A 24,746-nucleotide genomic window follows, 5' to 3' on the forward strand; every position below is an offset into this window, starting at 1 on the left:
TAGTTTTCAGTCAGTCAAATAAAAAAAAATGTGCAACATGGCAAAGTTGGTGAAGTTGACAGGAAGGGCTTTTATGAAATAGGATACTGGATCTTGGAACTGTGAGTCACTGTGAGTTTCAAAAGAAAAAGTAAGCTAAAAAAGCGCCTGGGTCATAAATGCATGCTCATCAGCAGTATAAACCAAGCTTGTGAAATCTCAATATCATTCAGCACAGCTTCATGGAGTTTGTAGATTTGTACTAAAATGTATACACTTAAAGGGATAGGGATTGTGGAAACTCTTGGACTGCTGCAAGTGTCTGGTAACTTCTCTGTGTGAACTTTACCAAACTGTGGGACAGCACACTGCCATTTGTACCCTAACCCTGTCCTGATTTTGTTTCAGGATAGATAATGTGATGCTCCATTGCTGTCCAGCAAGATTTTTGTTGATGTCCTCCCTACCTGAGCAGAGAGCTAGTGGAGAAAATGCTAGTCTGAAGAAATGTGTACCTGCTGTGGCTAGGCTAATATCTCTCCCTAGTAACTGAGTGAGTAGATTAGAATGTGTGAGCAATATTGTCTGTATAAATTGCAACAGTAGGACCAGTATTAAAACGCACAGTTTACTTAAGGCCTGTTATCCCCCCATCCCAAATGAAAATAACAAAAGTTTGGCTATAATGGCCTTTTCAATAAAAATTACTATTGGAACAATTTGGGTTGTAAACTCGTCCCTTTAAGAAGAACCCTTGCTCGGAGTGTTTCCCTTTTTGTCTTTTTGTGCCCTCTACGTAGCACATTCTCCACCAGAGTGATGCCTCCCTGCAGCACTTTAAATATCGTAGAATGACACAGCACAGCATGAGGCCATTCGGAAAGAGCTATCCAATTAATCCCACTCCCCTGCTCTTTCCCCATAGCCCTGCAAATGTTTCCTTTTCAAGTATTTATCCAATTCCCTTTTGAAAGTTACTATTGAATCTGTTGATTCTTCACATGGGGAAGGCCTGCCTTCATTTTGAGAAGTGAGACATTAACCTCCTGGCCTTCTACACCCGCCTGATGTCATGAACTGTTTCCATTGGTACGGAGAGGAGAGAGCAGGAGATGAAGTCTCCGTGAAGATGATGATGGGGAGTGTTGTGTTTGAAGGGTTAGTATCTCATTGATGGGGAAGGGCTGGTCAGGCTTCTAATTTAACCTCCCATTCCCTTCGCATGCCCCATTCTTGTCAGGTACGGGGGTTAAAATCAGGGTTAGGAATTTTCTTCCCTTTAAGTAGCATGTGAAATCGAAATAGAACTCCTTTCCTCACATTATCCAGTAGCTCAGCCACAGTGTTTTAAGGCACTGAGCCATAAAACGCTGATTTACGGCTCTCAATTCATCCCTCACAATGACCTCACAGTCACAAACATCCCATCAAGAGCTTGGTGAAGCAAGGTACATCTTTTGTACAGCTGCCTAGGCCCTGAGCTCTGGAATTCCTCCCTAAACCTCTCCGCCTCTCTCTCCTCCTTTAAGGCGCTCCTTAAAACTTACCTCTTTGTCACCTGTCCTAATGTCTCCTTATGTGGCTCGGTGTCAAAATGCATCTGATAATCGCTCCTGTGAAGTGCCATGGGATGTTTTACTACATTAAAGGCGCTGTATAAATGCAAGTTGTTGTTGATGGAACTCAGAACGCGTCACACATTTTAGGATTGATTTTAAGTCAGGACGGGATGGGTTGTGTGAGGGGATCAAAGCGTGAGAGGCTGACAGGAAGTAGTAAAGGAAGCGAGTGCTGGAGATTTGAGCAACTGGGCATGGTTTCAGTATTTCAAATCTGTCCCCCACCCGAAGCCGGAGGGAATGATGTCGGAGGCGGTGGCCAGGACCAGGGGCAGGAGCCGGGGAGCCAAGGGAACGGCGTGCGGCATGAGGTGAGTGCTGGAGAGGGAGTGCGTTTTCCAAATGTATGCTGGTGGGGCGGGGGAAGCCTAAGGATTCCCTCCAGAGCTCAGACGAGCCACTCCTGGTCTCCCAAGAAACTCCTCCCGCAGAATAAAGAATGAAACTGACCGTGGCCTCTTCTGACCACGGTAACCCAGCTCCCCCCCCCACCCTGCAGTTCTGGTTAATATAGTCTTGTGGCACCAATGACATCATCGGGTCGCGAGCTTTACATGGAGCGGAAGCCTGGGATAGCTTGAAAGTTGGCGAAGAGAAACTAGCACCGGGGTGGGCACAGAGTGACTTGGAGCTGGTGAGTCACCTCGCCCAATTTTAACCCTTCCCACGGTTCTTGCCTGGCAGGTGTGTTGAATAAATGCCTTTATGTCTGTGCGTATGGATATGGTGGGGGGAGGGGATGTGTTGGTTAAGGCTTCTTTTATTTATTTTCCCCCTAGTTGCCCAAATTAGCCTCCCTGTGCTATCCCTGGTAAGAGGGTTAGTGAGGTCATCAGTTCTGGACCTCTGCCTATACTGCTCTGAAACTAATGAGGTGTGTGAGAGTAATAGGGCTGCCTCTCCTTGGCGGAGTCCTTCCCTTGTTGGAAGCACAGTCTGTGCCTGGGACAATGCCAGTAATACCCTGCTGTAATAGAGCCACCTGGTGGACTACTGATTTATATAATAATAAAGCCATATGCAGTACAGTTCTTACTGGAAGCCATTGGTGATGAGGATGCAATTGCGGATTCCCTAGCTGAAATTTTTGTTGGGGGATAATCCTGCCAACTGACAGAAGGATTGTTAGAGGTTCTTCGTTTTGTCGAAAAAATCAGAGGTAACTTTCGAGCACACGTGGTTGAACTGTTGACGTTGCCAGAGTCCAGACAGCTGCGCCTATGGGAATAATGGGGCACTTGGGTGAGTTCCATCACGACCGAGAGACTTTCGGAGCGTATGTGGAGCAGCTAGAAATGTTTTTCACCACGAATAGTATTGTCGAAGTCCCCAATGATGTAAACTGTAACCGGGTGGTTTTAGAAATGAAATGGGCTATTTTTTTGACTGAAGCAGGCCCCGAGGTGTAAGAAACCCTGAAAAATATGCTTGTTTCCGCCAAGCCAAAGGACACGCCACTGAAGGAGATTCTAACAGCACTACAGTCCTGAGCCCTTGGAAATTGCTGAAAGTTATCGTTTTGGAACACACGATCAATTAAATGATGAGGGTATCAATGAGTACGTTGTAGCTTTAAAAAAAAGCTATCCATTCACTGTCATTTTAGAAACCTTCAGGACCGAGCTTTGCGTGATCGTTTTGTTTGTGGGTTGAAAAATGAACATATCAGAAGTAAATTACTGACAACCCCTAACTTGACTTTTGGCTTAGCTTGTCAGACAGCTATGTCGATGGATATGGCCAACCGATACTCCCGAGATTTCCGCGCCAGTTCCAGTCATCAGACAACCAAGGTGAATCGGCTGCTTGCTAAAAGTCAAAGGCAATTGGGCCCCAAGGCCTCAGCACCTGGCCAAGGTAACAGTGCATTGAAGTCGTGCTATCGGTGCCTGGGACAACACACGCTCAAAGCTGTCCATATGTGAAGGCAGAGTGTTTCTACTGCAAGAAAACTGTGCATCTTGCGAAGGCGTGCCGACAGAAGAGTAAACCGACTGGCAATGCTAGAAGTAGAAATCGCCAGACATTACATACCGTTGACGAGAAACAGCAGGATGAGGAGTTTCTGGAGAATCACGTCATCAGGAGCACGAAGGTATCTAACAGCGATTCACGAGGTATCGTCATCCAAGTACACGTCACAGGAACCAGGATACCCATGGAAATCACGGTGAGCATAATACCGGAATCACTATATCACGACAAGTTGCGTGATTATCGACTAGAGAAATCGAAGGGAGAGCTGCGAGGCTACTCAGGTGAGCAAATCCCTGTAGTAGGAAGTGTCACCATACCAGTGAAATACAAGGATCAGTGTCAGAGCTTGCCTCTCATAGTAGTGGCAGGCGACAAGCCTACCTTGATAGATAGAAATTGGTTGGGATCACTGAAGCTGGATTGGAATGAGATTTTTTGTGTGGAAGCTAAATTTGCATCGAAAGATGATATCATCAAGCAGTCTCCGAAGGTGTTCAGTGAAACAGGCAGCCCGATCCAAGACTTCAAGGCGAGTGTCAGAGTGCAGAAGGACGCAGGACCAGTTTACTGCAAGCCACGTCCTGTGCCATACGCACTCGAGGAGAAAGTTGAGCAAGAACTCAAAAGACTAGAAACGGAGAACATTATCTCTAAGGTAGATCTGAGTATTTGGGCTACACCCATTGTTCTACCTGAGTCAGATGGTAAGGTAAGGTTGTGTAGTGATTATAAGGTAACTGCAAACCAGGTTCTAGAGTGTAATCTACTCAATACGTTGCCAAATGTGGAAGATTTGTTCACAAGCTGACAGGTGGCCAGACCTTTTCGAAGTTAGATTGAACAAATGCCTACCTACAACTTGAGTTAATTGAAGAGTCCAAGTCATGCTTGACTATAAATACTCACTGAGGCCTATATCAGATCAATAGGCTACCATTTGGAGTGTCTTCTGTTCCTAACATATTCCAGGGGGTGATGAACCAAATTTTGCAAGGGATTGAAGGGGTAGTGTGTTATTTGGATGACATACTCATTTCAGGCAAATCCATGATGTGGTGTTGAATGAAGTGCTCGAACGGCTAGAGAAGCACAGAGTACAAGTGACAACTCACAAGTGTGAGTTGTTTCAAAACTCAGTGGAGTACTTAGGGCACAGAGTAGACAAAGATGGTTACATCCAACCAAGGGAAAGCTGGATGCAATCAGAAATGCACCCACTCCCAAGAATGTCTCTGAACTTCCATCATTTTTGGGTCTTTTGAATTATTACGGAAAGTTCCTCCCAAACTTGGATACATTGTTACATCCACTGAATGAGCTGTTGAGAAAACAGGTCCCTTGGAAGTGGTCAAAAGAATGCGACACAGCATTCAAAGAGTGTAAAAGCCAGTTAGTAGAGAGTACCTTGTTAGTTCACAGTACCTTGTTAGTTCACTATGATGTATCTAAGGAGATCAAGCTAGCGTGTTATGCCTCTCCATGCGGAGTTGGGGCAGTGATCTCTCATGTACTAGATAGCGGGGAGGAGAGACCAATTGCTTTTCTTTCACGCACTCTCAGTGCCAGTGAGCGGAATTATGCGCAAATCGAAAGGAAAGCTTTGACATTGATTTTTGGGGTCAAGAAGTTTCATAAATTTGTTCGTAAGTTTACCATAGTTATTGACCATAAGCCCCTGAAAGCAATCCTCCATCAAAAGTCCTCAGTTCCAACCTTAGCTGCAGCCCGAATGCAGAGATGGGCTTTGATTTTGTCAGCGTATACGTGTGACATTGAGTACAGACGATCAGCTGATCACAGTAATGCTGATGCTATGTCCAAGTTGCCATCCCCATTACAAGTTACACCCGATAAGGAAGAAGTGTTCTATTTCTCATACATTGATGAGCTGCCAGTCACAGCTGAAGAGATTGGTAGGGCAACCAAACGTGACCCAGTTATGTCAAAGGTGTATGATTACATAGCAAATGGATGGCCAAACCAGGTATCAGAGGAAGATATCCATCTATATTTGTTCATAGGAATGAATTGTCAGTGGATAAAGATTGTATCATGTGGGGAACAAGAGTGGTTATCCCAAATAGGTTCAGGTCTAAATTGTTAGGAGATCTTCATGACCAGCACCTGGGAATGTGCTTGACCAAGAGCTTTGCACACAGTGGCCAGGTTTAGATAAAGAGATAGAGTACATTGTCAGTCGGTGTACAGCATGTCAATCGGTGAGCAAGAAACCACCAGTACCATTACAGCCATGGAAATGGCCTCCCAGAGTGTGGCAAAGGTTACATGTAGATTTTGCTGAGCTGGAAGGACAGCAATTGTTCATAGTGATAGATAGTTACTCGAAGTGGGTAGAGGTGTTTCCGATGCGGATAATAACAACAAGCAAAACACTAGGCAATTTGCAAAGATTATTTCCTTCATACGGCCTCCCAGAAGAAATTGTGTCTGATAATGGGCTGCAATTTTGTTCAGAAGAGCTCATGAGCAGAAACGGTTTGAAACATACCAAAGTTCCACCGTACCACCCTACTTCAAATGGTGCAGCAGAGCACACGGTACAAATTGTTAAACGTGCCCTCATAAAGCAAATGTTGGATCCAAATCCAAAGGAACGTCATTTGTTGTTGGACCACAAACTGGCAAATTTTCCGATTACCTATCGGAATACTCCTCATACCACTACTGGTAGAAAACCAGCAGAGTTGTTTCTCAAACGACAGCCACGATCCAGGTTCTCATTGTTAAAGCCAAACCTGGCACAGTCCGTAGAGGAGAAATAATCAAGGCAGAAAGAGAGTCATGATAAAGGTAGAGTTAGAGAGAGAAGTGTAAAGTTGAACCAGAAGATTAGAGTGAAGAACCATCACCATAAATGGTTAAAGTGGTTACCACGAAGAGTAGTGAAGATATATCGCCCTCACACATATTTGAACAAGATGTTTGATCATGGAAAGGTTAGATTTGTTCACATTGATCATATTTTACCTACAGATGTGGAAGGAGTTGAAAGCTGGGATGATTCAATTTATTCTGATGAGTCAGATAGTCTTGTTATAAGTATGCAACAAGACCTGGACGACGTTCAGGCTTGGGCTGATAAGTGGCAGGTAACATTCGTGCCACAGAGGTGCCAGGCAATGACTATCTCCAACAAGCGAGAGTCTAATCACATCCCCTTGACATTCAATGGCATTACCATCGCCGAATCCCCCACTATCAACATCCTGGGGGTCACAGAAACTTAACTGGACCAGCCATATAAATACTGTGGCAACAAGAGCAGGTCAGAGGCTAGGTATTCTGCAGCGAGTGTCTCACCTCCTGTCTCCCCAAAGCCTTTCCACCATCTACAAGGCACAAGTAAGGAGTGTGATGGAATACTCTTCACTTGCCTGGATGAATGCAGCTCCAACAACACTCAAGAAGCTCAACACCATCCAGGACAAAGCAGCCCGCTTGATTGGCACCCCATCCGCCATCTTAAACATTCACTCCCTCCACCACTGGCGTACTGTGGCTGCAGTGTGTACCATCTACAAGATGCACTGCAGCAACTTGCCAAGGCTTCTTCGGCAGCACCTCCCAAACCCTGACCTCTTCCACCTATAAGGACAAGGACAGCAGGCGCATGGGAACACCACCACCTCCAAGTTCCCCTCCAAGTCACACACCATTCTGACTTAGAAATATATTGTCGATCCTTCATCGTCACTGGGTCAAAATCCTGGAACTCCCTACCTAACAGCACTGTGGGAGTACCATCACCACACGGACTGCAGCGGTTCAAGAAGGCGGCCCACCACCACCTTCTCAAGGGCAACTAGGGATGGGCAATAAATGCTGGCCTTGCCAGCGACGCCCTGATGCCATAAACAAATTTAAAAAAGAGTACCAGTAGCAAATCCTACATCAGACGTACCAGAAACAAGTCCAAGACAAAGTCAGAATTTAAGTCTGAGCCGTAGTCAGGCAGACAAACAGCCTGAAAGTCTAGAGAGTCCAAATGTAGAGCAAGGTCAGCCCTTGGAAAAAATTTTTCCACAGGCTCAACCTAGAATGAGTCAAAGTCCTACAACAAGATCTGAAAGTTCTATTCAAGAAAGAAGGCATCCTCTTCGAAACAGAAAACCCGTGGTTAAGTTTAATCTGTAAATATGGAAAATAAGTTCATATCTTTTGTTTGTGTTACAGAATTCTGTAGTAGAATTTGGAAACATAAAATAGGTTCCATTTGGGAAATGTATACCAAGAGTTGTGTATACCATGCAAGTCATGTACAATAATTACTTGCTACGATACACTTCTCCCTCCTTATTGCAGAAGTTAAATAGAGCCACCTGGTGGACTACTGATGTATATAATAATAAAGCCATGTGCAGTATAGTTCTTCCCGGAAACCACGTTGCGCTATGCTGTGTCTCAAGATATCACACCTCCCACTTCAGCACCATTGAAATCATTAACTAAGCCATGGTGGGTGCAGACTTGGCACCCGTCACTCAGCGACGCTACAACTCACTGTATCACTCACCCAAGGGATGTTTGTGTGTATACCCAAGCAGCCAGGGAATGGTTTGTGGAATGCAGGGGGTGGGGGAGGGGAGAGGAAAAGCTAAAGGCAGAAGAGAAAATACACCAGAACAATTCGTGACAAGAAAAAAAAGCGATCATCTGTACCCTGTGAATATTGTTTTTTTTAATACTGCAGCAATTCAATTAACATGTCCAAGATTGACTGAAGCACGATTGTAGCAAGAGCTGTTTGCTTTTTTTCTGCTTTTTGTAATAAAAGTTGCAGGAATTTTGATAATGAAAGCTCCAAGTATGAAATTCTGTCACCAAACCTTTAAGAGCGGTGAAATGGTTTACAGTTGGAAGGAGCTCAATTGTTTCCAAAGTGATGGTTTTCACATTGCAGCCAGTCTATTAGTGCGGAGTGAATCATTGTGGTAAAGTATTTAACCAGAAAGTCAATAGTGTCTCCAGACCTTTGCACTGAGTGATGCATTCTATGGTAAATTTTAATAGGCTAGCTGTGGTAGCAAAGAAACCATTGCCCCACCCCCTCCTCATATCACCCCCCCCTCCCCCCCCACTCAGAATTGACTGCTGAAAGATTTTCTTTCCATTTGGCTTCTGCTGTTTATATTGTACAGACTACTCTATCAGAGGACTTTGACAATGTGTAACATTCCTGCCTCAATGTGGTTCAAGAGAGCAAAGTATTACTGATAACTGAACATTGTCCAATCCTCTCTATTCCTGGGAGTGAATGGGAGAAGCTCTCGCTAGTTTCTCAGACCAAACTGCACTTCCCCATCGCTGAAATAAGGATCAACCAGACTTTAATAGATAGAACAGCAGTGTCAGAAAAATTCAATCAGCTTTAGAAAGATCTTCCAGTCATTAACATAGACTATTGCAGAGACAGACAGTAGAGACTGCACCCTAGGATTATCCTGTTTAGTGCAGGGATGGTGCAAGAATGTGTCTGAGAGGGGCTGAGAAATAAAAGTAATCTCTTACACAAGGGAACAAATGGGACTTCAGTGTTCCAGTGCTTTGATGCCTTGTGTTCATGCGTTCCAACGAATGTATTGGCTCATCTTTTTCAGATATTGACCAACATATTTCCAGAATTTTCTCTGATTATTTCACATTTCATTAGTTTCCATTTCCTTTATGTAGCCTCTCATTCCTATGCAGCATTGCCATCTTCCTGCAACACTTCTACATTTAAATATGTAATCTGCCCAAGACCATTTTATCCCTTAATACTTGGGATGCCTGTATCCTCCATATCTTGGGTCATTACAGCTGCTGGGCTTCTCAGAAGATGTCAGCTGTGGCTCAGTGGATAGCACTCTCTCCTCTGAGTCAGAAGGTTGTGGGTTCAAGTCCCACTCCAGAGACTTGAGCACATCATCCAGGCTGGCATTCTCAGTGCTATCAGAGGGGTAATACTGAGGGAGTGCTGCACTGTCGGAGGGGCAGTACTGAGGGAGTGCTGCACCATCGGAAGGGCAGTATTGAGGGAGTGCTGCACTGTTGAGGGGCAGTACTGAGGGAGAGCTGCACTGTTGGCGGGGCAGTACTAAGGGAGAGCTGCACTATCAGAGGGTCAGTACTAGGTGAGCACTGCGCTGTCGGAGGAGCAGTACTGAGAGAGTGCTGCACTGTCGGAGGTGCAGTACTGAGATCATGCTGTACTATTGGAAGGGCAGTACTGAGGGAGTGTTGCACTGTTGGAGGGGCAGTACTAAGGGAGCACTGCGCTGTTGTTGGGACAGTACTGAGAACGTGCTGCACTGTCAGAGGTGGAGTACTAAGAGTGTGCTGCACTGTCAGAGGTGCTGTCTTTCAGATGAGATGTAAAAACGAGGCCCCATCTGCTGTTTCGGGTGGCTGTAAAAGATCTCCTGGCCACTATTTTGAAAAAGAGCATGGGAGTTCTCCACGGTGTCCTGGCCCAATATTTATCTCTAAAACAGATTATCTGGTCATTATCACATTGCTGATTGTAGGAGCTTGCTGTGTGCAAATTGGCTGCTGCCAACAGTGACTACATTTCAAATGTTCTTCATTGGCTGTAAAGCGCTTTGAGATGTCCTGAGGTCATGAAAGATGCTATATAAATACAAGTCCTTTTTATCTAACAAACTTTTATTTCTTTACAATAACAGTAAGCAAATGGTAGCTGTCTGCTGTGTTCATGTAGCAGAATTCTGAACATATGACCACTATGCCAGCAATGGGGCTCGGAGTGTGATTTAAATAGTGAGGGCCACTTCATGTTTTCTGCAGTCTAGATGTTTTGTAATTTATTCAAGTTAGAATAAGACTTACATTTTAGGACAGTGCACTAAAGTATTTTGACCACTGGGTGCAACTTTCTAAAAACCACTGTTAATCTCAGAGACTGCTTCAGCTTTGCCCTTTTTATCAAAGCTGAAAGGCCGGTGGAAGCAGATTCAATAGTAACTTACAAAAGTGCAATTGGATATATGCTTGAAAAGGAAAAGAGCAGGGTGGAGTGGGACTAATTGAACAGCTCTTTCAAAGAGCTGGCACAGGCACAATGGGCCGAATGGCCTTCATCTGTGCTGTAAGATTCTATAAAACAGCCACCAAACTAGCATTTTACTTTGAAAAGTCTGTGCCATTTTTGGCTTGCAAAGCAGAAATAACTCATTACAACAAACTGCCTACTTAACAGTATTGCATTTATCATTGTAATGGGAATTCATCAAAGATATTATTGATAAGTTTGCAGTAGATAGCAACACCCTGAGGATTTTCCAATGATCAGTCACCTTCTCTCCAGTTGCCACAAGACTGCCACTTTATCCAGAGAAATAACCCAAGTTCAACCACGCCTACTAATCAAGCCTCATTAGAGAAGCACGAACCAAATTACCCAACAGCAGTTTGTAGGTGAAGCAGTCTATTAAAAGAGGCACTGTCACCATGGAGAAACTTTTAAGAAATCTTGTTTTGTTTGGCGATAGGAAGGGCGAAAGGGATTTGGTCAAAGAAATGCATGTCACACATTCACCATGCACAGGTAGTGGGATGATATCATTCAACACTAAATGTGTATTGCACCATGTATCTGTAAGCTAACAAAAAAGGGATTGCAAAACACTTTTTTAAATAATGAATCCAGTGTTTCTTTTAACAGGAATGATTATACAGTTAGGAAATAACTTTAAGATATAATCCCTACTAACTTAACAAATATTAATTTATGAAGTATAACTTAATCGTATGTATTTTAAAAAATGTATTACATTTGAAGAAATTGTTGGGAGTCAGATTGAAATACTGTCTAGGCTGTGGCTATCCACCATCTGTGCTAGGAATGTACAATCCCAGACAAAGGGTTGGCAAAGTCTATCCTTTGTCTGAATTCTAGTGCCTGGAGATACCCTTGAAACACCTGGACAGAATCAGCAGGTGACTGGAGGAGAGAATCAGTCACTAGTGTTTGAACAACTTTGAATGCTTTCAACATGACTCAGTCTTTGGCCTCTGAAGTAGAGGCAGGAATAAGATCATCAGGTTCCAATTTTACTGAGACTGGAATGGGACAGAGACAACATGTAGAGAGAAAGATGCACCATTCTGATACAAATGCGAACCTGCAGCTCCAGGTGATGACCCCTAATTACCTACCAAAAATGACAGGGGGTGGGAGCAGGATTGCCAGATTGGGACGACAGGCTGTGTACTGCGATACTGCCATGCTTTAATGCATCTAACTATTTTACTCTTGTGTTACACGGTCAATGAAGGGATACCTGGAAGAGAGTGACCAGGTTTATAGTCATTTTAACCTCAAGTCAGGATTGCAGCTTTGAACTCTCTCTGCAGTATTGGCTGTTTTATATGATATTGTCAGTGTTTTTTGAAATGTGGAACTTTTGTCAGGACTGATTTGGTGCTGTGCTATTCGCAAGCATGTATGAAATCTCTAATGTAATATTACCAGAGTATTAAAGGGAATTACTTGTTGTGGATTATAGGGCAATACCATATATGTTATAGCCTGTGTGTTATTCTAGGGTAATGGTTCAGAGGACATAGATTTAAGGTAATTGGCCAGAGGTGAAATGAGGAGATTTTTTTACACCGCGAGTTATGATCTGGAATGCACTGCCTGAGAGGGATTCAATTGTAACTTTCAAAAGGGATTTGGATATATACTTGAAGGGGAGAAAATTGCAGGGCAATGGGGACAGGGCAGGGGGAACGGGACTTATTGGAGAGCTCTTTCAAAGAGCCGGCACAGGCAGGATGGGCCGAATGGCCTCTTTCAATGCTGTATCATTCTATCATCTGAGTGGAGCTAGGTCAGGCACTGCTGGCACACCAATTGTTTCTTGTTCACACAACGTCAAGGCTGAATGGCCTACTCCTGCTCCGAGTTTCTATGTTTCTATACCCTTGGATGAGAATCACTTGTGGTAATCCCTTGGACGGTATGCGGAGGAGATCTTTGAAGGAAAAGTATGTGCCCTGGTGAGTAATTGACCTCCTGAACTTTTTTAACAATGGAAATATCAGCTGATATTATTTACAAAGGTTGAAGACTAGTTGAAGATATTGCCGGTAAGGCGGGCAGCAAGTCATCAGACTCCTTTGTTTCTTTTAATATTTCCACTATAAGATTTCCCATTTGCATTCTTCTAATCTCAGGGTCTTTATTTCCTTGTTACTTGGTTATCAAAGATTAAACTAGGAAACCTGTTGGCAGGCTTTGGCTGATTAGGTCAAAACACCGTTTCTGCAACTGCCGATTGTAGAATTGTTGTGGTTGGGTTGAGGAAGTGACTGGTGGAAAAATGTTAATTTACGCAGCACAGAAAAACCTCTGAGAATATTTCCTGTTGAATTAGTTCTTTAAGAAAAAAAATAAGAGTTGTCTCAATGACACTGAGAAAATGCACCATGTGTTGCAATACTCAGCAGGTAGCTCCCAGCTTTGATCTCTGGTCCACACCAAGTGTAATGATCCTGAAGGACTGGGCTGTGGCAACATGAAGTTGTGAGTCCTCCAACCCACACGCAAGAGGATGGGAACGTTGGGTATACAAGGCAAAATCCAGAAGGTTCTGTGGAATTTATTTTTGGCGACCTTCTCATGTGATCTTTTACTAAACAGCCTAAGAGGAAGGATTCCCCTGGTCACTGTTTATTGACATGCAAAATCCATTGCTGAAGCTTTCCTTTGTCCAACATTTCATGGAAATGTAGAATTTGCAGCACTGAAGGAGGCCATTGAGCCCACCACGCTTGTGTGGATTCTAGCTCTTCGACGAGAGCTGTCTACTTTAATCCCATTTTCCTGCCTTTTCCCCCATGTCCTGTTGTATTCTTCATTTTCAAATATTTATCTGATTTCTTTAAATGATGTTATGGTCGTTACCTCATTAGCCACTTATGGCAAAGCGTTTCAGTCTCTAATAATCCGTTGTGTGAAAACATTTCTTTTAGGTTCCCCCTTTGTTCTTGCACCTTGTTTCTGATTCACCAACCAGAGGAAACAATTGTTTAATATTTACCCTCACAGGATCTTTTGCAATGTTGAAAGTCTTGATTCGATCCCCCTTAACCCTTCGTTCCCGTGAGTAGAGTCTCGATTTTGCAATCTATTCTTCACAGCTATAACTTCTAATTCCTTGTAAATTCCTGTTGTAATTTCCTACAATGGGATGCCCAGAAGTGCCCGCAATCCTCCAACTGTGGCTTAAACTGCCCGGTACAATTTCATCATTACGTCCATGCCTTTGTATTCAATGTCTCTGTGAATAAAACCCAACATTTTTATTTGCCTTTTTTATGGCCATTTCTACCTGCACTTCCACCTTTAAAGATCTATGTATCTGGAGACCTTGATCTCTTTGTTTATTCCACTCTGAGTCTCGCCGTTAAGGCTACATTTCCTGTCAATGTTCCTTTCCCAAAATCTGCTGCGAATTCTCTGCATTGAACTGGCTCTGCCATAACTCGGTCCATCTGTGCCTTCCTTACAATCTCATTGGTGTTAACTGTGGTTCATTAGGTAGCACTCTTGCCTCTGAGTCAGAAGCTTGTGGGCTCAAGTCCCACTCGAGAGACTTGAGTACAAAATCTAGGCTGTACTGTTGGAGGTGCTGTTTTTTGGATGAGACGTTAAACCGAGGCCCCGTCTGCCTTCTCAGGTGGACGTGACAGATCCACTATGCCACTATTTCAAAGAGCAGGGACTTCTCCCCATGTCCTGGCCAATATTTATCCCTCTACCAGCATCACCAAAACAGATTATCTGGTCATTCTCACATTGCTGTTTGTGGGAGCTTGCTGTGTGCAAATTGGTCGCTGTGTTTCCTACATTACAACAGTGACTACACTTCAAAAGTTCTTCATTGGCTGTAAAGTGCTTTGGGACGTCCTGAGGTGGTGAAAGGTGTGATAGAAATGCAAGTCATTTTTTCTTTCTCTTGCATTCATCTTCACAGTTTTCCATGACCCTTAATTGTCATTACATTATCAGCAAAACTTGATATTATGGCGGTACCACCGGTTGTCCCTTACATATAGATATATATACATAATTCCCTTTAACTTACCTAACTGTATGTACTTAACTTACTTATATATGTTAGCTTACCTGTTGGGGCCGTTGCCCCTTTAACTTACCTGTTGGGGCCGTTGCCCCTTTAAGATGTACCCTAATGTGCTGACGTCACATCACATATGACGTGACGTAACGTGCGTGCGGTGGCCGCCGGCCCGATCAGCCTTCCAGGACGGCCGCCGGCGCAACCCGGCATAGCGTCTTCGGCCGCATCGGCCAGCCGACGGGAGCGACGCGATCTTCCGCGGCAAGCACTGGCACAGCCCGGCCTCGCGACCTCGGCCTCAACGGCCAGCGACGCAACGACGCGGTCACGTGACTGCCCCAAGCGCGGGCAAACGTGACGACGCGCATCACGTGATGCCCTAAGCACGGGAAACGTGAACACCGTGATGACGTCACAACACAAACGCGATGACGTCATCACGCTCCCCACAGGACTGCGAACTCAATCCTCGTGGAGTCCCCGCTGGGACAAGACCTATACCACGGTGCTCCTACAGTCAGCCATCTTACCTGCCATCTTACCTGATGTAATTAGTCTGTTCCTGTAAATAAACAACTTGTTAATAGTTCGTCGAAGTCAAACTCTCTTATTTAGTGGCGATCTACACGAACCGCTACATTGGTGACCCAACGACGTGAGTACGGGAGCTCATCAATTCCAACGCTACAATTGGTGAACCCGTATCCGTGAACGATTTTCACGGTAGCAATGTGTAGCCTGACCCTCGTCTTCCCACAAGACGACCAACACACAACCGACGAACAATCACGGAACAGCAACCGCCTAACACCGATTCCACCAAAAGCGACCCCGTCTTTGCGAACGTCTTCGCAAAGGAAGCGCAGCTTGGAGGTGAGCCCGTTTTTCACGAACGATTTCACAGAGGTAGAGCACGACCAACGGCAACCGTCGACCACCAGCGCTACAATTGGTGGGTTTGTGAACGTCTTTCACAAACGAAGCACGCTATGGAAGCATCAGCCGTTCCGCTGTCGCTACCACAATCCAGGGAGCCACGGTCTCCCTCGTGCTTTATGAAGGTAGAAGCCCCGTTCGCCGAGAACATCGATGCGGCACAGACCACGCACGTGCTCACGGTCCCCGTATTCGAATATTCTACCGCCTCACGGATCGTCCGCCTCTACGTCCAAAGCAACAGCAAGTATAAATCTCTCCAAGCGCGGGGTACAGCATGTTCGGGCCCACAAGATCGGAGCGCGCCCTGCGGGGGTACCACGAGGACTCACCCCCGCAAAACCCGAGGACACACTCCTCGCGCACGAGGACCCATCCCTCGCGAACCACGAGAACCCATCCCTCGTGAACACCGACGACTCCTTCCCCGCCGACGACGCACCAGCCCTTCAGCCTGCTGGTTGTGTTACCAACTACACGATTCGGCGTGAACAAAAAGCATGCCGCCCTCCCGGCTGTTTTCTCCTAAATCTACAACTGTTACAAGTGTTGCCGCCCTCCAGGCAGAGTTAATCCCTCCTGAAAGCAACAACAACCTGGACCGTTGCCGCCCTTTCTCCAGTTTTCCCTTTAACAAACGCAAACGTCTACTGAAGCTGCACACATCGAGGACGGGTCCAACGGGCATCCTGCGGCCGCGATCAGCCACGTGAAAGTTGCTAGCCTCACCGATCACTGGTTAACGCAGTAACTCTTCACCCTCTGTTGTGTTAATGTCGTAGCACTATGGCACGCACCGTTCTGCGTGTTCCAGCCTCCTGAAGGTTTCGCTCACCTGTCGGCGAGTTCACTCACCTCGCCTGTCAGGTACTTCTGGAACGTTCGTTTGGCGTTCCTGCAGAGTTCGTTATAACAAGGACTTGTTCCAACATCAACAGAGTCATCGCCCGCGTCCGCCCAACCTGCCTGTCACTCTGACAAGGCCTGCTGTTTCGCACGTCTCCACGGTCCTTCGCCTGACGGATACACTTTATTCGCCACGACGCGCGTACGGATCCCCTCACGAGCAGCATCTTCGGAACTCGCTCGCCAAGCCGAGACAGCACGACCGCCGAGACCACCAGCGTCAGACCATCTCATCCTTGGACTTTCGTTAAAGCGAATTCTGGGGGGGCCCATGTGGCGGTACCACCGGTTGTCCCTTACATATAGATATATACATAATTCCCTTTAACTTACCTAACTGTATGTACTTAACTTATGTTAGCTTACCTGTTGGGGCCGTTGCCCCTTTAACTTGCCTGTTGGGGCCGTTGCCCCTTTAAGATGTACCCTAACGTGCTGACGTCACGTCACGTATGACATAACATGCGTGCGGCGGCCGCCGGCCCGACTCAGCCTTCCAGGACGGCCGCCGGCGCAACCCGGCATAGCGTCTTCGGCCGCATCGGCCAGCCGACGGGAGCGACGCGATCTTCTGCTCCCGCGGCAAGCACTGGCACAGCCCGGCCTTGCGACCTCAGCCTCAACGGCCAGCGACGCAACGACGCGGTCACGTGACTATCCCAAGCGCGGGCAAACGTGACGACGTGCATCACGTGATGCCCTAAGCGCGGGAAACACGAACAACGTGATGAAGTCACAACACAAATGCGATGACATCATCACGCTCCCCACAGGACTGCGAGGTCAGTCCTCGTGGAGTCCCTGCTGGGACAAGACCTATACCATGGTGCTCCTACAGTCTGCCATCTTACCTGATGTAATTAGTCTGTTCCTGTAAATAAACAACTTGTTAATAGTTCGTCGAAGTCAAACTCTCTTATTTAGTGGCGATTTACACGAACCGCTACAATATCATTTCTCTTGTGCTCATGTCCAACTTATTTATGCAAAGGAAAACGTAAGACATTTGCAATTTCTGAAGAAATTTTGAAAGGGAAATTTTCAAAGATGTCATTACAGTTAGAGGAATTCTTAGCCCACTAATCAGACAGCTTGAGATGTTTTAAAAAATACATGCATAGGGATGATCATTGAAAACCTGTAAGCAAGGCTGTGTTTCTTTAAGCATTAACAATTTAAGAAACCAATTCTATTAAAAAGGGTGTGATTCCCCTGTTTGGATTCTAGCATATCCTTTGGGAGTAGTGTGAAGATGCTGTTGTAGTGAGAGGCACATTAGGAGGACAGTTCCTTGTGTAATTCCGTTATTACTTAGGAAGCCATAAACCTTGCGTGTTGTGTAGAAGTTGGTGTCAGCCAAATCACTAATCTCGGGGAGGTGCTACAATAATTCTCGTTTTACTGCATTCCCAGAACATCAAACCAGCCAGTTCCATTTGGCTGCTGACTGTTACAGAATAGATTTCTATCCGTGCATTGCTGAAAGATTCCTTTTTGGACAATTTCAGATGTTACACCTTTTCCCAGTTACCAACAGTTTCAGTTTTGTGGAATTTATCTGATGTCCCCAGGCCTGCAAACAAAAGAGCAGCAAGAATGTATTTCTAACCGCTTTGGGTTGATCAATGATTCCCACGCGCAGCATGGTGGGCTGGCTGGTGAACCCATACAAGGTGCCCCAGGGGTGGTAAGAAATAACAGAGTGCCCACCATGCCCCACATGCCATGTTGCTGATCTTAGTCATCCCATCGGGAAAAGTCAGGCTTTCTCTCCGACAGGGCAGAATGGGGAAAAACTGAGGATGAGTTTCTCCAGGCTGCAGCTGTGCGCCTCTGAACAGCTGGTTTAAGAGGGGCATTGGCAGATAGTTCAAAACACTTTGCCCTCTTGGCTTTGCACGAGGAGAAATCTAAAAGATGAACAAAGTATGTTTCAAATTGGTGGAAGGGAGAACTGCAAAATACATAAGACTTTTGAAACAAAATATTCAAACGTGTTCAGAAATTAATGCTAGCAGCTATGTGGTTTTTCTGAGCTTCAATTAACATGGGCTGCTGTGAGAACCCTTCAAGGACAAGCTAGACTCATTCTGATTAGGCCAAAACCTCAGCTTGCCCAGATTTAAAACCTCAATTGAACCAAGGTGAATCTCAGCCTTTGCTGATGTTTTGAGAGGAGAGAGTGAGGGAGAAGGGAAAATGAGATGATCTGTTCCATGTTTGGAAAAAGAGGCACATTCCTGCTTGTGCAGGAGTTCGTGCACAGCTGGCTATAGTTTTTGTGATCTTCCAAAGTCCACAGTGAATGTAATTACACCTGCATGGGCCCTTGTGAAGAGGAACAGTGCTTTAATAAACACTTTGGATTTACTTTTCTGCAGAGGAGAGTGATTGGTTCAGTTTAATTTTGTGTTTGACCAAATGGCAGGAGTTTGGACTCTTCTGTGACTCACTCGTGCCCTCGTATCAAACTATACAATTTGGGAACATCATAAATGTCTTTAAAGGACTCTGTGACACTTAATATTTTTTACAAGAATTTTTGTTGTAGAATGTGGAGTTGAAATCTGAGATTGCCTTTATCTGGATGATGATAAATGAGTATATCAGAGAGCACATATTTGAAACATGTGTTCTGAATTCTGTTAAGTGCAGCACACTGTGACTAAAGCAGAAAATAATACGACTTTCCTGTGAGTTGGGGGAAGAGCGATTTTGTTTACGTTCGATTTGCTTTTACCTTCCTTATTGCCTTAGAATCATCTCACGAAGACATCAATTGTTCATTGTGAGAAGTCGCAAAGGCACAAGTCATGTCTCTTGGACTTGAGAAAAATAACCGAGTGCTTGTAAAAAAATGTTTAAAATCAATGTAAGTTCTCAGAATGAGTTATGCAAAAGAGCTTAATTTCTTCTGAGGTACTGCCCAGGAAACAGTCATTTTGAAAGATCCCTCCCTGAGGGTGCAGGTTCCAATGAAATGGAAAAAGACACCAAAATACCATAGGCTTTTATTTAGACAAAATGCATTGACTCGTCGCAGTAAATCTTTGTACTGTGCCAGTGGTACTTAATGGTGATGAGGAAGAGGAGGCATTGCAGAGGTTCAGAGGATGAAGACAGTGTGCAGAGACCCCAAGAGCTTCTTAAATGGTTGAGTGCATGATTTATGTGTGTTCTTGTATGATGTGGCATGTGTGTGTATATGGGAGCGATAAAATACTGAAGGTGGCATGTTACTGGACCTGGTGTAATTGTTCCTATTCCTACTGATGACATCTAACCATAATATAGCAGTGTAGTCAAATACAACAAAGGAGAGTCTGTATTTATTGCAAGTTAGCCTTTTGGTTGATTTCAGTAGCACGGCGTCACTGGTACAGGTTAATGTCTTGTAGTAAGATTCAGTTCCCCATTTGGAGCCAGACAGTGGCGTACGATGAAATAAATTTGGTCTATGACCTCTGTGCCCATATCTGCCATGCAGTGGGTTTCTCCGTTGTGCTGGGATCGAACATATAGGATAACAGATGGCTAGAATTGGGAGGCACAATCTCCGGGGTTCAGGAAGATCATCATTTGTAACTTAATTTGAGTCTTGAACGCAGTGCTGTCATAGCCAGCTCTCTCATGGGCATTCCTTTGTGTAATAAATACGTCAGGGGTTCTGTTTCATTTGTAAGATCTGTACCTATAGAGATTGCCAGTGGGAACAAGAGGGGCAGGATTGTCAGTAATAGGATGTGATGTGAATGGGTAACAGCACAGTCAGACTGAGATAAATAATTACCACAATCCAGTGTCATGTGACATGTGCTGAGTGTTGAGGCTGTTTTTTTACCCAGTGTATTGCTCAGTTATTCATGTTCCAGTATAAATGATTGCAATTTGATATATTTCTCACATTGAGTTCTATTTTACATATTTTTTTGCCCGAGTTTGTTTGTTAGGTGTCAGCCATGGCTCAGTGGGTAGCACTCTTGCCTCTGAGTCGCAAAGTTGTGGGTTCAAGTCCCACTCCAGAGACTTGAGCATGTAATCCAGGCTGACACTCCCACGGCAGTACTGATGGAGGGCTGCACTGTCGGAGGGGCAATACAGAGGTATTGCTGCACTGTCGGAGGGGCAATACAGAGGTATTGCTGCACTGTCGGAGGGGCACTACTGAGGGAGTGCTGCACTGTCGGAGGTGCCATCTTTTGGATGTGACGTTAAATCGAGGCCCCGTCTGCCCTCTCAGGTCGACGTGAAAGATCTCACGGACACTATTCGAAGAAGAGCAGGGGAATTCTTCCTGATGTCCTGGCCAATATTTATCCCTCAATCAACATCACTAAAACAGATTATCTGGTCATTATCACATTGCTGTTTGTGGGACCTTGCTGTGCGCAATTTGGCTGCTGCGTTTCTTACATTACAACAGTGACTACACTTCAAAAGCACTTCATTGGCTGTAAACCACTTTAGACGTCCTGAGGTTGTGATAGGCGCTGTATAAATGCAAGTCCTTTTTACGTAACAAACTAACTGGATAAGCTAGCGATATGAATAGGAACGTACGGTGAGCCACTGAAGAGCTTCCCATTTGGTTGACGAGCAGAGTGGCCAAGTTCAAGAAACTAATTTCAATGAGCAACAATGTCAAAGCACCATCTCCAACTCCTCCTCCCCCCCACCCAACAACAACTTTTAAGAGTTAAATGACAGTTTATATACTTTTATAGGTGCAGTAGGTGACTTGTTATCACACTAGAACTGCCATTTTCACTGGCTCTGGGCCCTTTTATAAACCTTGTGATGGGAAATTGCACTACAGATGGTTAAATGGAAAAATGTATGCAATATGTCTGCACCTAATCACTGGCCCTCTTTGGAGGGTATGACTTGTGTAGTGAAATAGCTGAATATTGTACTGTGAATATAGAAATAGCTTGCAATACAAGGATGCACTGTCAAGGATAAATATAGTATAGAATTTACCTTTTTTTTAACAAAAAACTGTAATTTGAGAACTGTTCAGCCAGTTATGCTAAACCTTTATACATCACTGGTTAGTCCTCAGCTGGAGTATTATGTATAATTGTGGGCACCACCACATTTTAGGAAGGATGTCAAGGAGAATGCAGAGGAGATTTACTAGAATGGTACAAGGGACAAGGAACTTCAGTGATGTGGAGAGACTGGAGAAGCTGGGGTTGTTCTCCTTAGAGCAGAAAAGATTAAGGGGAGATTTACTAGAGGGGTTCAAAATGATGAACAATTTTGATCGAGTAGATAGGGAGAAACTATTTTCAGTGGCAGGAGGGTCATTAACCAGAGGGCACAGAAAATGAAGAGACATTTTTTTACGCAGCGAGTTGTTATGATCTGAGATGCGCTGCCTGAAAGGGTGGTGGAAGCAGATTCAATAGTAACTTTCAAAAGGGAATTGGATAAATACTTGAAGGGGAGAAAATTGCAGGGCTATGGGGAAAGAGCAGGGGAGTGGGAGTAATTGGATAGCTTTACCAAAGAGCCAGCACAGGCATGATGGGCCAAATAGCCTCTTTCTGTGCTGTATGATTCTATGATAGTTAAAGCAATCCGAACAAATAAGCCACTGGGATTGGGTATGCCCGAGATGCGTGTTTCGACTATTTGGATTCATAAACTGTAATTTAGAAGTATATCCCAGGCAATTACACAGTCAAAGTGAGCAGTGGGATTGCCACTAGTATAACTGAGGTTCTCCGTTTCACTACACAAGCACTTATATTTTTTAGTCAGATGGTGCTGCCCTGTAACATGTTATATTTCAACAGTGCACATCCTATTCCTGCCTGTGACGATGGCTAACGAGAACAAATGATTGCAGGCAAGGCTCACGTTACCCTACACCACAGTGAACCCAGTTCCTGTCTCTCCGAAGCATGGATTCTGTTTTTAAAAGAATGTTTTTTGAAAATATGGGCCAAAGTTCTACTTTGACGCATATTTAGTGAGTTTTCTGGCATACTGTGGATTGGAAGTTTACTTGCGTATACTCAGGAGTGACAGCCCTGCGTATTATATCTTGACCTTTTCCAAATGTCACAGAGCTATTTGGCAGTCAGAAAACAAATAATAGGAAAGGCTCTCATTTTCTGGTGTCTGTGAGGTGCACACTGTGTGGACACAAAACGTAATAACACACTATTTGTTATGTGTCTTGCTTAGAAAAAAAAATCATCTAGAGAGTCTGTCTAACCTTCTCCAAGTTGCTGAATGACTATCAGTTTGTTGATCCCGTTTCTGCTGTATATTTTTTTCATTATTGACAGTTGTTAGTGACCACGGATAGTACAGGCACTTTTAAGGCACGCGATTCATGAGGTGCAACAATCAGAAACCGTGTAAAAGACACAAACTGTGCCTGATGTAAAGGAAAATCAGCAAGATCGGGTTTGCCAAGGCTGCAAGTGAGATGATGCAAGCAGACTGAGAACTCAATTGCTCTGCACTTGGTGTTGAGTTGCTCCAAGAAAAATAGCTGGAAGGAACCATGGCCTAGAAATTCAGTTTGGGCCCGCCAGCTGGCTTGCGCCCAAAAGTTAGCGCTGCGCGCGGAGCCAGTTGCGCCCGTGAGATATTCAGTTTTTGCGCCCCAAGTCGGAACCGGGCGCTGTTCCAGGGTGTGCCCGCCCCCGCTTGGGGCGCTGAAACTGAATTTCAGCGCTCTAGGTGCCGCTGCGCCACCCGATGCGGTGTGGCAGGCTGCGGTACTGCAGGCCTCCTCCTTCTCTTAAGGTGGAGGTGCCTGCAACGGGGAGATCGCCGCTGGATTGTGCCGGCAAATGAGCCCGGCACCACGGAGAAGTGCCGGGCTCGCGGAAAGCAGCCGGCAATGCCGCGGGGGGGGTGGTGGAGGAGGCCGGGGAAGGAGGTGCGGGCAGGCGGCCGCCGAAAAAGCGGCCGGCCACACCTCCACCTTTATGCGCCCCACTAAGGCTGCAGTAAGGCCCTGGTCTCCGGATGTTAGTAGCGGCCGCCACGGAGGAGGCGGCGGCAACTGAATATGGGGGTCGGGGCGGAAACGGGGCACTGCGCACACCGATGACGTCATCGGTGCCGGCGCAGCGCTACCGGCTACCGCCGCCATTACTGCCGAGCTCAATATCAGCGCAACCTCCTCTACTGGCGCAGAGGACCTCTTTGGGCCTTAACTGGGCGCAAAGCCCACTGAATTTCTAGGCCCATATCTTACAGAATCGGTACCATTTTTGCCTGGACCACTAAAGTTAATTTGCCTTTTGGAATGACATCGCGAGTGATCTTAAGCCAGTGTAAAACAGAATATGGGTGGAGAGGGGGAGGGAGAAGGAGGAGAGGATCCACGGACGTCCAGTTAGAGTGTATAATGTTTTAGTTGCCTTTATTATTTTAGCAAAACAGCTGTCTGGAGGAGGGAGGATCCCAAACAACAGCCATTACTAATCGAGTAGAGTTCAGAAGGCATTTCCACTTGAATGTGGATGATATCAGTGCTATCTGCACACATTAAATATGCACCTCCCAACCTACAGCCAGTATCTCTCGCAGTTAAACAATATGCAATAAATAGTCCAACCATCTGAGTGTGGTAAGGTAGGCATGTGAGTAGGACGTGTGTTTGTGCATGTTCATTGGGCATGTGAAAAATGCAGATCAGGCTGTGGCTGAGAGAGCAAGGCACTGCTTGTTTAAGTTTGAGACTTTACGAGCACTAGAGCAATCAGCAAGACCTCATCGTGATGTCCCATTGCTGTTCCCCGTCAGTAGCAATGACATTGGTTTGCCAAGAATGCTATTAAAAGGTTGCTTTCCTGTCTACCTCACTGATTGTTAGAATGTGTTCAATTCATTTCATAATAGAAAAAGATTGCAATATACATCATATAAGAACATATAAGAAATAGGAGCAGGAGTAGGCAATTTGGCTCTTTGAGCCTGCTCCGCCATTCAGTAAGATTATGGCTGATGTTTTACCTCAACTCCACCTTCCCGCTGATTCCCATATTTCTTGGTTCCCCTAGTATCCAAAAATTTATCGCTATAAGAACACGATAAGAAAATTGGGTAGATTGTTTTACTCTTTGCTTTGTAATTTCTTTTATTAGGCATTAGTGCCTGCACCCTTCTTTTAAAAAGGTCTGATAATTGCATTAGAATTTACCTCTTGTTTCTTCATGTATTAACTACACCATCACTCTGAGGCAGTTATTGA

General features: G+C 45.1%; 1 protein-coding gene across 1 annotated transcript in view; it reads left to right on the forward strand.

Annotated features, from left to right (window-relative positions):
• Positions 1–392: 392 nt before the first annotated feature.
• LOC147124696 (zinc finger protein basonuclin-2-like) overlaps positions 393–24,746 on the forward strand; it is a 246,991-nt gene continuing 222,637 nt past the window's right edge. The window contains exon 1 of the mRNA XM_085984062.1: positions 393–532. The gene's annotated coding sequence lies outside the window, so the exon portion shown is untranslated. The remainder of the gene's footprint in view (positions 533–24,746) is intronic.

The sequence above is a fragment of the Somniosus microcephalus genome, chromosome 1 (assembly GCF_052327205.1).
Source record: "Somniosus microcephalus isolate GS21.2 chromosome 1, FLI_Smic_1.0, whole genome shotgun sequence".
In the NCBI taxonomy this organism is placed as follows: Eukaryota; Metazoa; Chordata; class Chondrichthyes; order Squaliformes; family Somniosidae; genus Somniosus; species Somniosus microcephalus.